At 35.7% G+C, this 15,237-nt stretch overlaps 1 protein-coding gene across 3 annotated transcripts in view; it reads right to left on the reverse strand.

The window, feature by feature from the left end:
- The window catches only part of LOC124949037 (tyrosine-protein phosphatase 99A), a 337,582-nt gene that overhangs the window by 126,988 nt on the left and 195,357 nt on the right, over window positions 1-15,237 (reverse strand). The gene's annotated exons all lie outside the window — the stretch shown is intronic.

Below are 15,237 nucleotides of genomic sequence, written 5' to 3' on the forward strand. Positions count from 1 at the left end.
GTTTGTGTTCGAACAATTCAATTAATTGCATGACATTTTCTCTTTTATAATGATACAATTGACGATGTGTCTCGTTTATTTCGTGGCTCTTTGTCGATCCTATTCCCGATCGCGTTCTACCCTTCTCACTTTCTTTTTTTTCTCTCTTTCAAAACGAGCCTCTTTCCTTCCCCGATTCCAAACTAGGGAAGAGAATCGAGATTTAATTAACCCACTGACACCCCGAATGCAACCCGGACTCTCCGAGCGAACAAGAGGAAAATTAATATTGCTGGCGAAGCTGCTCTAAATGCATTGCATATAATGGACAACTGCCGCGTGCGCGAGCGTCTATGATACCGCCATCGAGCATACACCATACCTATATGTACAGATATACATCACACATATACTCGTATATATATATATATAGCAGTATATACAAGCAAATCAAAAGTTCCATATTTCGTAGTATTACAATCTGAGAAAAAATTACCCTAAAAAGTCTTGAAAGTAAGTAATTGATTTTTCAAAACATCTATGAAACTTTTGTCCCACCCTGTACACACACGCGATAAAATACGTTGCGATCATTGATTATGAACTATAAACTGTGAGCCTTTCATATCCTCTTGTCAGACATGAAACGATAACTCTCGGTAGAGAATGAGAGAGCAAAAAAGAGAGAAAGGTAGATTAATCGAGTGAAAAAAAAGGGATTAAATAGATCAATGAAGATTCATTTTAACGTGTCGGATATAATCGAAGGAATTGATATTTAATTTGACTTTTTATCAGTTTTCAATCATTTCAACATATAATAATGATATTAAATGAAAAAATATATTGGTATATTAAAAAATTGAATATAAAATTTAATTCAAGATTGATTAATAATGAAATTGATTGTTTTATCTCTCTTAAAAAAAAAAAAAAAAAAAAGAAAGGAAAAAGAAAAAAAAGAGAGAGAAAGAAAGGGGAAAAAAGTAAAGAAAAGAAAAAAAAAGAAAAATTAATTAAAAAGTAATAAAGAAATAATTGGATTTATATAGATTTCACCTGGGTAACGAACAGAGATGGAGAGAGACAAAAAGAGAGAGAGAGAAAGAGAGACAGAGAGAGAGAGAGAGAGAGAGAGAGAGACAGAGAAAGAGAGAGAGAGAGAGAGAGAGAGAGAGAGAGAGAGAGAGAGAGAGAGAGAGAGAGAGAGAGACAGAGAGGGAGAGAATATACGTAGTGAGAACGGATTGACCGTGGTTTAACGTATGCGAACTTATCAGCTGCTAGCAGGTGCTATCGCTATGCAACGTTAATGAGCTGCTTTCTATCCGCCCTATCGCGTGCACCATGCTACTATACCAGTCTTCCATTCGTCTCAACAACCCTAAAACTCTTCGTCTTTTTCACATCAACATCGTTCCGCAGTACAACGAAGTACCCTTCTCTCTACTTGAGCACATTTTTCTTTCTTATTTTCTATTTATCGCGAGAGAAATCTTAGGTTAAATCGCATCAACCTGAATGCATTCGAGGAAACGAAATTCTTCGTTGCTTCAATGTATAAAAAGCGAAAGAATGTTCGAACGTATACTCATGCCATATATTTATCTATATACATAGATATATGTAGAAATCTTTGTGTATATGCATCAATGCATGCATGCATTTATGTACGTACATATGTGTGTATATATGTATATATGCATGATATCGTATTCATCTGACTACTTTCTTTGCGTTGCGTCGAGCCAGTTCAAAGAACGTACATATCTTCTCGCATTTTGTCGAGTTAATAAATAGGGAAAGCGAGAAGTCTTGTGTCTTTATCTTTGACTCTCTTTTATTTTTCTTGTTTTCTTTTTTTTTTTTTTCTAAATTTTCCCATCTAAAGGAAAAACCGAGAAAAGTCGTCACGCCGAATCTCAATCAATCTTTTAATATTCATCGTATTAAAAGAGCCAGTACTTATCGTAGATAGAATTCAATCTAAAAGAAATATAAAATCTACATCAATTTATTTTGTTTTGTTGTATATATATATATATATATATATATATATATATATATATATATAAGTATAAGTATTATATCTCGCAATATTTTTCTTTGTTATCATCATCGCACACGTATGTACATAAACACACGGATACGTTATGGCGCAGAACGAAGTAGATAATAAAGAGATCTAGCTTCATCGTGCGGTCTAAACTGCTCTTTTACACAGCATCTATATTTCTCGCTTTTCTTTTGGACAAAAGGAAAAGTAAATGGGTCGCTTCGTTAGCCGTCAAATCACGGCTAGTGGCGTCGGCCACTCTGGAGTCTCTTTATCGTGGCGAGCTGGTGTTACAGGCGTCGGCCCGTGTAGAGAAAGAGAACATCTTTCTAAATGTGTACGTCTCTCTTTTTCTCTATTTCTCTCTCTCTCTCTCTCTCTCTCTCTCTCTCTCTCTCTCTCTCAATGGATGTGTGTGTTTGTATATATTTGTATATAAATGCAACACAACGTCGATGTTTCGTCTCTACAGTAGCCTCGTAAATTCGTCCAAAGTTATCCAGTTCCGACTGTTCTAATACTGCCCATGATACTCCCTTGTTATTCTCATCGTCTCTCTTTCTCTTTCTCTTTCTAACATAACGTGTCTATACAATTCCTTCATTTCTCTCTCTCTCTCTCTCTCTCTCTCTCTTTCTCTCCAATTATCTATCTTTCTCATTGGTTCAGTTTCTCTTTCTCTTTCTCTCCCAAAAGACACTCGTTCCAGAAAGTTTCTACAGGCCGCTCATTTTCGTCCGGCAGGCACGCCGACGAGCAACGCCGTAATAGATACGAAAAGGCAAACTTACAAACGGTGAAAATAAAGTTGCCGGACTCGTGACGATCCCACGGGAACAAGCGGAACGATAAATCCGAAGTGCGAATATTAGACTATATTCTATGTGTATATTTCTATGTGTTGTATATTAGAATAGTATACGTGATTTTGTGTGAGTGATTGTCAACTATACTACTACTTCCCTTCTTTCACTGTCAACTCAGCAACCAACCAACCAACGAACCAACGAACTAACCAACCAACCAACCAACCAACCAACCAACCAACCTTCCTTATCCTCTTCATCACTCATTCTCATGCTACTCGTTCTCCTGTGATGGAGGATATATATATATATATATATATATGTATATATATATATATATATATGTATATATGTATACATGGAATATAACGAAACACGGGACTGCATATAAATGCCGAATACATTCGAAACGCTCTCTTAATTGAATTTTCATATCGTACAACGTTTTATTACGTATATTCCGTTTCACACAACGAATTGAAGTCCGTAATAATAATTTTGACTAGTAACATGTTTTAGCCGGAAACATGCAGAGGAAAGCTTTAAAGTTAAGTAGCATCCTTTTTTTTTTTTACTTTTCTCTTTCCTTTATATGTTGTTTTTATTTTATTTTTTCTTTTTCTTTTTCTTTTTCTTTTCTTTGTTTTTTTTTTTTTTGTAATTTTTTTCATTTTCATTTTCACGGGAAGGAAAACGTTGGGAACTCTTTTATTTGGCGGCCCAGTTTCCATGTAAAACGTTCGTAACTACTTCGTGAAACTTAATTCCATTTGTATTGCATTTACCAAGAGGTAAGAAAAATTATTAAGTTTGTATAAGTTGGTAGATGTATTTTTGTAAAATACATTTATTCGTTTAAAAAGAAATTAGTGCGATCATACATTCGCGAGCGGTAATTTAGTTTTAGAAATAAGATACTTGTTCGATCGAGATATTCATGGGACGTCTCGGCGAGGTTCCAAAAAAAAAAAAAAAAAAAAAGAAAAAAAAAATTGACGGCGCCTCATCGACGTAAATTCGGGATTTCTCTTCGGGAGACAACGTGCAACGAGTCACGGAAATAAGCGTATCTACCGTAGGATTAACGTAAAACGTCTTAACGCCCTTAAAAGTACAACTCGTTCGTGTAAGATTCTCGCAAAGTCTTCTCTTTCTTAGAAAGAGAGAGAGAGGGAGAGAGAGAGAGAGAGAGAGAGAGAGAGAGCTAACATCGGTAATGTCTTCGTTCGCTAGCTCGTTCTCAAGATCGTTCTCACTTTGATCTCCCATGGACTTACTGTCGTCCTTAAGGAAGAGTTTACTTAACATCCTACCGGCATAACTGGTCGTAACGTTTATCCTTGAACGTCTTAACAACGATATTATGTCTCTTGTAAGATCCTCGTGAAGTTTCACTAGAATGGTATAATATCTAAAATAGACATTACCTATGTTTAATCATTGACAAATTAACGCGAGACATCGTTGGTAACGTTACAGAAACGTTTACTTTGACTTTCTCATTTATCCTATTCTTTTCCTTCTTCTTCTTCTTCTTCTTCTTCTTCTTATTCCTTCCCAAAGTAATATTACTTTGGAAAGGAAAATTTAGAATATAATTTTTAATTAAATATAAAAATCTTCAATGTTAATGAAAATTGTTAATAAGTGTTAATTGAAAATTAAGCGATCTTTAAAACGATTCGAAATGCATAGAATTACTAATGATCTTCTTGTTACTTTACAAATAACGATCGAATATCTTCTTGCGAAATATTTAATACGTCTGTGAGAATTGTTACTATAAATTATGTATCCATAGATTTGTATAAATATTTGTCCGTAAATGCATTACACGTTATCGATTTCGAAGGAATACCTACGTAAATTGGGCACGAAACGAACGTATATATCTACGCTGACGCGAAATTCGACATGAAAAACGACGAATGGAGAATCAGATGGAGAGAAGAGAGAGAGAGTGAGTGAGTGAGTGAGTGAGTGAATGAGTGAGAGTGAGAGAGAGAGAGAGAGAGAGGGGGGGAGGGAGGAGGAGAGGAAGAGAGAGAATTTTTATTATTAACAGCACTCGTCACGTGGGAACGACAAGCTTCGAAATTGAACGGCGAGCCTCTGAACGAAATGTGGGGAAAATCCATCCCGTCGTTCGTATGAATCCTGCTTTTGAATGCAAACGTCAAATAACGAACGTGTAACGATGTCTATCGTCTTTCGGAACATCAGGGAACAAAAAATAAAATATGAGAGAGAGAGAGAGAGAGAGAAAGAGAGAGAGAGAAGTAGAAAAAAAAACACGTTGCGTTCGTGGTGTATTTAGAACAATTAATATATGATGCGCATATCGAAATCTGCATGGATGGAATGCAACTATATTTTCGTTTTTCCATCACTGCGATTGCGCTTTAGACGTAACGAAACGAGACGAATGTTGAAAGCGAAGCGCTTGGAATAATTAGACTCGATTCATATACATCCATATCTTCATATATAATAGATACATATGTATATGTATTTCATAAATATGTACGATATTATATGTTAATCGAAAATAATTAATAATAGAAATATCGTTCGGGTTGATATTACAATTACGAATGGTATGTATATATTCGATAGATTTTTCGTATTATTATCGATTATATGAAACGATAATAGTTAACTACGTAAGTGTGTACATACCTATATATGCAATTAGAAAGTATACGACGATTGTAGAATTAACGAATTCTCGATTTTCTCGTGATATGATTGTGAAAGAGAGAATGAACGCATGGGAGTAGTCGCGACTTCGACTCGTTTCTACCTTCATTCGTTGGTTCGTTCAACAAGCCGTACCGACACTGTTTCCCTCGGTTGTAACGATCCTCAGAGAGTAATTGCGGAGTTGTTTTAGTCGAGTCAGCAAGGGAAGTCGAGAAAGGAGAAAAAGGAGGATCGTTTTGGAACGGTTAAACGAACAAGAGAGAGAGAGAGAGAGGGAGAGAAAGAGAGAGAGAGAGAGAAAGGAAGGAAGAAAGAAAGAAAGGAAGATAGAAAGAACGAGGGTGAAACTCCGTTACCGTCACTGCATCGACTCTAGAGAAGGGTGGCACATCGTAAATTTTCAAATATTTTCCACCGTCCTAAAGCAAATCGGGATAGCGAGAATAATGCGACGTATGCAGAAACGTATGCAAGATTCTCACGACTTTTATTCTTTTCTTTTTCCCTTTAAACTGTCCAACATATCAAAGAATTCTCTTCCTCCGTTTATTCTTTTTCCTTTTCTTTTCCTTTTTCTTTTCCCCCCTTCGTTCGTTTCTTCTTCTTTTTTTCCTTGGCCTTTTTATTTTTCTTTCTTTTTTTTTGGTTTTCTTTTGTTTTTTTTTTTTTTGTTTTTTTTTTGTTTTTTTTTTTTTCATAATTCCACTTGAACGCATATTTCGTTAAAAAATACTCCCTCTCGGGAAAGTAGGATATCCCGATCCGGACTTTAGCTTTGGAATTATAACTAGTCGACGACTCTCCCGAACGAATAGGCAATAGTGGAAGATATTTATAGAGTTTTCAAATCGAATCGATATGGAGCACGTTCCAAGTGGGAAATCGTGCCAGAGGATTTTATTTGGAACGAATTTGGGAAAAATTTTCGAGCCCGAAATATCTTTCTCTTTTTTTCTTACTCCTTCGATAGTAGGATTACAATGTATTCCAGTGTCATCGAGGAGAGTTTTTAACATTTATTTGATATATGTATATTTATATATTCAATATATATATATATATATATTCGAATCCTTACATCAGTAAATTCTTTTAAAGAGTTTTCTCTCTTTATCTCACACACACGCACACACACACAGAGAGAGAGAGAGAGAGAAAGAATGTATTCTGAAGTATTCTTTAAAAAGCATTAGAGAACAAAACCATTGGAATAATTTTTTTTCGGTAGAGTAACGGAAATGAGACTTCGGATACATCGTAATAGGAAATAATGTCATCGAATAAATCCACGATCAAAGAATAGAGTGTACTCGAATACTTGTAGGATACTTGGGGCCTTGTGCCAAATGGAACACGACCTCGTTGCTTCGTAACGGAGGTAAACTCACAGAGAAAAAGACAATACTCCCATCGAAATGAACGTTACATAGTAGTTTTATTTTTTATTTCCTCGTAGAGTTGAAAATTTACGATGGTATAAGAAAAACTTTGCCTCATTTATTTTCTTTACTTTCTTTATTTCTATTCCTTTTACATACTTCCAAAGTATATTCTTCGAAAATCAACAGATTTATCGAGATTTTCATGTCTTTTACTTCTTCTTTTCTCTCTCTCTCTCTCTCTCTCTCTCTCGCTTTTTTTTTTCTATTAGGTCTCCGTCTGTCTTTCATAGTAACAACGTCGAACATGATTCTAGTCCAGAGCGTTAAAATATTTTACTGCCGTTAACGTAACGAGAAAATTTTTCATTCGCTCTCGAGAAAGAGATTCGCGAATTCTCTCACGAGAGCCATCCAAACCTTTCTCCAGTTCTGGTGCACGATCGTAAACTTTACATTGTTCGCGATCCTGAAACAGATCGGAGATCAACCTTCCAAGTGGGATAGTTCAAGAGGAAAACCTCAGGTGAGTAACTTCGACGTTCGGATGACTGGCTCGTTACTTTTCTTATCTCGATGCATCATCCTAGAAACGGACCAGTTTCTTTCAACTTTTACGATGGATTTCGAATTCGTCAATTTTCCACTATGTTCTTCGAGACTGATGAAATGAATGAATATTCGTAAGTAAATTTAATATGATAATTTAATTAAATAATAAATCAAACGAATATTTCTTATTAAGTGTAATTGATATCAAACAATTAAATTTTTAATTTGTTCTACTTTGATTATTGATTTTAATTGATTAAAAAAAAGTAAACGACACGAAATGTTTTTATAATGACGTCCATACCATTTTATAATCTCAGATATTATTAGATTTATTTTATCGTTAAAAATAATATAAGATTATTTCAAACGTAATCGACGTATCTCGAGCTTCAAAATCTAAATCGACGAACCAAGAATTCATATTCACAACGTCGAGGCTCACTCACCTTAGACAATATAATCGGTATGGTGAATTAATAATCGCATGAATCGACGGCCGAACGTCATGGCGAATCGCGCTGAAACGTCCAATTCAAATTTGGTTATGATGTTCATCAGACCAATCACGCTCGGGCAAATCCTCTCGAAGCAAATCGCAACTGCGATTTCGTTCGTCGGAGGGAGATAGAGCTTAAATTTGTTCGAGCGTGCATAGTCATTCTAGTCTGCGATCTGACAATTATATTATAGTTATATTCGACAATATATCTATTTATGTACGAGTAAATCTGTAAATATATATACATTTGCAAATATTCTTTTATTAATTTTTTTTTCTCTCTTCTCTCTCTCTTTCTCGTTTATCAATTTGTCATATACTTTCAGAATTAATAAATTAATTAAAAAAAAAAAAAAAAGCAAGCAAGAATAGGAATTATAAATTGAATTAAATTGAAATTTCAACAAGTTAAAGCGATATTAAAACGTGGTAAAGGTTAAGTCGAGAACAATCGTTTGTAACGTCGATGGCACATGACTTCCACAAATCGTAGGTGACGTAGGAAACGCCATTCCACCCCTTTTCACTCAACCACCCTTTAACCATTCTCTCTCTCTCTCTCTCTCTCTCTTTTCCTCTCCTGAAAATAGCAGCAGCAGGAAACTTTAACCGGACGTGACAGACGCTTAGTTTGGCTTCTACTGCTAATTGATCAGAAAATCCTGTCGCTGATCCTGATGTATTATAATCCTTTGGCCGCGTATATCAAGCTTTTTGTGACGTTACTAGGACGTCAAAGTTTCACGATAAGGATTTATCCGTGGTATCATCGACAATTATATTTAACTCGAATTATCGTCTGTTGGATGTTAAATATAATGAGTTCGTTCGTCTGTTTTTTTCGTTTCTTTTCTTTTTTTTTTTTGTTTTTTTCTTTTCCTTTTTATTCTTATTTGTCTCTTAATTTCTGAAAATGCAAGTGCATGAAAAGGGAACTTTTCTTTTTTTCTTCTCCTTCTTTTTTTTTTTCCTTTTCTTTATTTGGACGAATTTTCTGTTACATATAAAGAGGCAAGCGTGTTACGTACATATATAATTTTCATTCACGGCAAAACACGCTTCCTGTATTCATAGATGCATCCTATTTTTCGCCTAGTGCGGCCCTCATCGCGTGAACCTTCACGAAAATGAAGTGCTTTCGTGAGATTCGTCTCGTAACCGTGAAGAGATAAAGAGAAAGAGAGAGAGAGAAAGAGAGAGAGAGAGAGACTAGATGTTGAAGGAGGTAGCCTGTAGATGTTTTACGACAACAATTTCAGCGCCTTCTTCGTATGCACGAAATTAAGGAAGCGAACAAGCGAGCGAACAGAGTACGGAAAACGGCTAACAATTTATCGAGGATGCCCTAACGAAACTATTCATTTCGTAGAATCTCGCAGCTTTCTGGCTGTACGATTATTCATAATTTATATTCTTTTATATTACACACGCGATATATTCATCCAAGAACTTTGCATATTTTCTTTCTTTTGTTTTGTTTTATTTTCAACTAAATATATACTTACATCTAGAGGTATATATAATATATATATATATGTATGTGAATATATATAAATATAGATTTCTTACTCGATGTCCTTCGAAAGAGGCCTCTTAAAAATAAGATAAATCGTTGATAAATTACTCAGAGAAATCATTCTCCTCCCGCTAACTCAGACGCAATGTCGACGCTTTTACCGACTCTCCATGCGACTAATTACGAACGATTAATCATTGTAGCCTGTCCCGACGGCAGTCGAGATGTCTACCTTCGATTTAACTTCTTTTCACCAGCGTCGATAACCGAATGAAGCGCGTGTGAGAGAGAGAGAGAGAGAGAGAGAGGGAGAGACAAATGGGAAACATTGTAAAAAATGAAATTAATCGTTTATGCCTTTAAACTACTCGAAGAGAGAAAGATAAAAATGAAAAAAAAGTTGTAACAAAGTAATTTAATCCTTTCCAATCTATCGTAATGGCACAATATCTGCAAATAACATTTGATTCTTTTTGATTAATAAGAGGCTATTTGTTTCTTATTAAGAGACTATTTGTCTCTTATTAATCCAGGATTATTAGCTCATTTCAATAATGATCGAACGCAGTAAGATAGAAAAGGAAAAAGGACAAACAAAAAGAAAGAAAGAGAAAGAGAGATATAGAGAAAAACAAAAAACAAATTTCGCTTAGGAAATATTCATTCAAGTGTTGTTACGATGTTCGATAGAAAGGGCTTTCGTGCTTGGATATTCTATTTCTCCTTCTTGCTGGAACATTCTAATGAGGCTAGTTCGGTGAAAAGCTACGGATGGAATGGGAGAATACGACGTGGTTTCTCTCCGCAAATGAGAACGCAACTGGAAGAGCTTCGTGGAATTTGATTCATCCGTTTCACGTTTCATTTTTAAGCTCTTCAGTGGAATACAGAAAAAGGACGAGAAAAAGGAAGAAAGAAGAAAAAAGAAAAGTTAAAAAGAAAGGAAAAGAAAAAAAGGAAAAGACGATAGAGAAAAAGAGATCCTCTAACTCGTGCCTTTTAAAATCTTAACGAAATCATTCTGATCTTTGATTATTTTAACCTCCACCCCTCCACACCAACCCGATTCAACCCAATCCACCTCCTTTTATGAGAAATCAAATTTTATCCATAACGGAGAAAGAAGTAAGAAAGCGAATGTTGTGTAATCATTTTTCTTTTTCTTCTTTTTTTTTTTTCTCTGTGTTTATTTACCAAAGATAAAAGCTTATCGTTGTTTTACTTCGATAGATTGAAGGGCAGAACAACGAAGAAAGTAAACCGATCGAATATATGTATGTAAGTACGTAATACTGTTTCACTATCCTGTTTCTTACACACACACACACACAGAGAGAGAGAGAGAGAGAGTGGGGAGGAGAGAGAGAGAGACAGAGACAGAGAGAGAGATAGAGACAGAGACAGAGACAGGCAATCTCTAAAGCCATTTCTCGATGGTAGAGCCACTTTTAATATTCTTAGACGATAAAACATCACCTGGATCTCGTCCAGGAACATTTACAGGGACAGATCTCCCGTGTATCCATGACGAACAAGCAATTTCCTGCACTCCCAGTTTCCTATCTATTTCTACGTACTTTCGCGTCGTCAAAGACAAATGTCGAAATTAAGAAAGTCGATCGCGCGAGAGAGACAGAAAGAAAGAGAAGGAAAGAGTGAGAGGAGAAAGAGAGAGAGAGAGAGAGAGAGAGAGAGAGAGAGAGAGAGAGAAAGCCTGTTAGCGTACAAAGTGAAATAAGAAAGGATGAAGCCCTGGGGTAAATGCGATCGTGTATTTTCCTTCCTCGAAAAAGGTCATTATTGACGCAAGCGATTGTTTTCTTTTCCTATCATTTTTTTTCTATCCTTTACGAAACATACACACTACATACATACAGAGAGAGAGAGAGAGAGAGAGAGAGAGAGAGAGAGAGAGAGAGAGAGAGAAAATGAGAGAGAAAGTACGAATACATATAAAAAATTTCATTTCGTTTATCAGAAAAATATTCATCCTTCAATTTAATACATCTACATATGGATATACGTGTGCATTTATATATATATATATATATATATATATATATATATATATATGTAATATATTAATAAAAATAATGAGGACGTCAATATTCAACAGAAATCATTGATGCAAACTTTATTTCAAATTTATTATACCCTCGATTTTATTTCGAAATTTAAACGGTAATATTTATTTTGTTAAAAGAGAAATAAAAAAGAGAGAAAAAGAGAGAGAGAGAGAGAGAGAGAGAGAGAGAAAAAAGAGAAAGAAATAATATTTTTCTTCGAATAAACGTTTACAACGTGTTCCGCGTGTTGTAAAAGAAAAGTCAACGACACGTTACGTACTATACTATATCTCGATATAGATCGGTGCCAAAGGCATTATAGAAAAATTTCTGATTCTTTACGATAGCAGAGTTGGTGTCGATGGTGGGGAGTGGCATCGTAAGAGGTGGCGGATCTGACAGTTGGAGAAAGCATAAATCAATGTGCCGGCATAATAATTTATCGTAAGCCATGCGCCTTGCGCAGCACATTTGTCTCTCTATTCCTTCTCTCTCTCTCTCTCTCTCTCTCTCCCTCTCTCTCTCTCTCTCTCCCTCTTTCTCTAGTTCTGTCCTGCATCTCTCTTTCGGTTGCATCTCCTTTCGTCGAATAATGCATCCGGACGCAACAACGCGGTATCTGATTTTGGCAGGGTCGCAATACTGCGCCTGGCACTGTGCCACCAGTCTATCAGCGTAATTATTTTTATGTCGTATTCCCTTCTATCTTTCTCTTTCTCTTTTTTTTTCTCTCTCTCTCTCTCTCTCTTTCTTTCTGTCTCTCTCTTTCTCCCATTCTCCACCCTTTCGCCGTCATGGACAGGCACTCCACGCGTTTCCATATTTCACTTCACTGGCCATCTTGACCTACCCCCTGCATCGACTCGTTTTGACCTTTTAAACTTTCGAGGCGATGACCCATAGCGTTCTCTCTCTCTCTCTCTCTCTCTCTCTCTTTCGAGCGCGCACTCACGCTTTTTCTCCTTCTTCAGTTTTTTCTTCTTTTTCAATTTTCTCTAAAAAGAACACAATCTGTTTCGAACTTTTATAACTACGTGGTTTAAAAACTCTATTTCTTCAGTATTCATCAGAATTTTCGACGATCTTCGAGATTACGTTAAAAGCACATTTTCCGATTCTATCTAATACACGCGCGCGCGAGAGAGAGAGGGGGGGGAGAGATAGAGAGAGAGAGAACTATACGTAGATATGCCAACTTCATCGGAGAAAAATCTTAGGTTTTATCTTTTAACGATTTGAAGTGAGATAACGAGTAGACCCATAGTTCGAAAGGATAGTTCGTTTCGTAATTATTTCGAAGAAGTTCGTTAGTGCAAATCGTGCGACGTGTTATTAACGAGTTCATTGAAAATTGAACGTGACTTTTTCATTGATGAAGGAGTTATAAAAGATCGTTTCTATATATACGCATTATATATATATATTTATATATATATATATATATATATATATATATATATATATATACGACTATAAACGTTAAAATAGATATTGAAATACAATTTCAAGGAAATTCCTTTGCCAGAGGATAGATTAGAAATTGAATTGGTTGTAGAGTATCAATCGAGTGACCTAAGGTAACGACGCGTTCGTGCGGAAACGATTAAATCCGGGGGAGGACGTGTCGATCTACAATCCGCAAGGACAGACACGAATTATTCTGTTGAGATCTGCTCAAGAGAAATCAACTGGCACAATCATGGCCATGTCCCTACGAAACACAGCTTTGACTGGTATAATTAGCTAGATGAGTGATGTGATTCGGTACGATCGAAATCTTCATGATAGATTCTCCAAGCTATACCGATGTCAAGGAAGGATCGGTACTGTAGCCTTTCGAACGGATATAACATCGTCTTCGTACATTTCACGCTTGAGTTCTTGCCTTGATTGCCTTCTAATTGATTAGTAAAGCTAATTAAGAGTTCTCACCTTGTGTCTGAAATGTCTATCGATTGATTGATTGATCGATCGATCGATCGATCGATCGATCCAAACGAATTACCAAACTCTTTACAAGAATATTCACTTTCATTAGTTCCTAGATAGATAGATAGATAGATGAATAGATACGTAGGTTTTAGTATTTAGATTACATAGATCCGATAACGTACCCGTTGTTCTCGATTGGCAACGAAATGTGCACGTAGATTCACCAATCCAATTCGACAATATATGCACATATATATGACGAATCTCCGTGTCCAATCACGATGCTCACAGACGCGAATAGATTCTCACCTTGTACGATTTGTCGTTACGCATGTAGCACAGGTCGTCTGTATTGTTGATCCATAGAGAACACAATCAATCCTATTGGAAAATATTCGTTCGTGTCGATGTTTAACAAAGGTCGTTATAAATCATTGTTTAACGATTTGGGTAAACTGTTATGTTTTTCTAACCTTTGTAAGTACTCTCTCGCATTTCGTATCGCGAGGTAGTCGTTGGTAGATCGTTGGAGAGTGAACATCGTCTGTAATTAACGTAACCAGGTTAACATTAATATTCTTTTTGATTTTTAATATAAGTATTCTTGTGCATGAGTGCATATGTGTGCATGTGTGCGCGCGCGCGCGCGCGTGTGTGTGTGTGTGTGCGTGTTTATAATTATATTATACTTTTATTATTAATTTATATATTATTAAGATATTCGAGATATATTTTTCATTTTGTTGAGATAAATTGCGTTTAAGAATAAATAGATCGGAGATAAATGTACATATTATGTGTGAGTGACACGTGAACGACGATTTACGATACCCTTGTTCGAGTTCTATTTCGTATATACGTTGGCACGTTGATCCCAACCGAACAGCAGTAGATTTTAGAGATTCGAAAGAAACAAGTATAACAAAGAGTATCAGTATTTTCTGTCACAGACAATGAATGCGAGCTAGAATGATAAGGGATTCTGCTGGGAGATCTATTTGGCTTGACCTACCGTTGCTCGTCCTATCGATTCCCGAAATGTATTGTATATGCATGCAGGTGCCAAATCCACGTGTTCAATCATAATAGCCATGGTGTACAGCTTTGACACTTCTGGTTAGTGATTAGTTGGACGAGCAAAATTGCTATATATTTCGTAATATTTGAAGTAATACAAATTTGTTTATTTAATTATGATAAAGGATTTAATTTATACGCTATTCATATAACTTAAGAGCCTGAAAATTTTGGAAAACAACGACTCGCTGGGATCATTTGTCGAACGAACGTAGAAGAAACTTATATTTTAGATAGTATGAAAACTCTTTCGAGAGTGTTTACGAAAACGGGAGTGTCGTTACGTTTCGAGTTCCCTCGCTAACTTAACTAAGCGACGCTGAGCGTGTCCCAGGTCAAAACTTATAATTAAGTGGTACTTGCCCGACGAAGAAAAGCGTAATTAAAAGTTTCTTCACAGCCGAATCGTCGGGGCATTTTCGTCCTGCCATTTGCCTTTCTCATTTTCCCTATTATCTATCGTTCGTGTTATCTCATCTTAAAATTTAAATTCTCTTTATTGATCCACAATCTTACCTTGTTTAATATAATAAGATATAATTAGTAACAATGTGAAAAATGTAAATGTATTATAAAAATGATTTACAAGATATATATATATATATATATATATATATGTATTTATTTATATTTTAAAATTTTGTTAACTCACGAAAAGGTCAATGAGAT

This window comes from Vespa velutina, chromosome 5 (assembly GCF_912470025.1).
Source record: "Vespa velutina chromosome 5, iVesVel2.1, whole genome shotgun sequence".
NCBI lineage: Eukaryota > Metazoa > Arthropoda > Insecta > Hymenoptera > Vespidae > Vespa > Vespa velutina.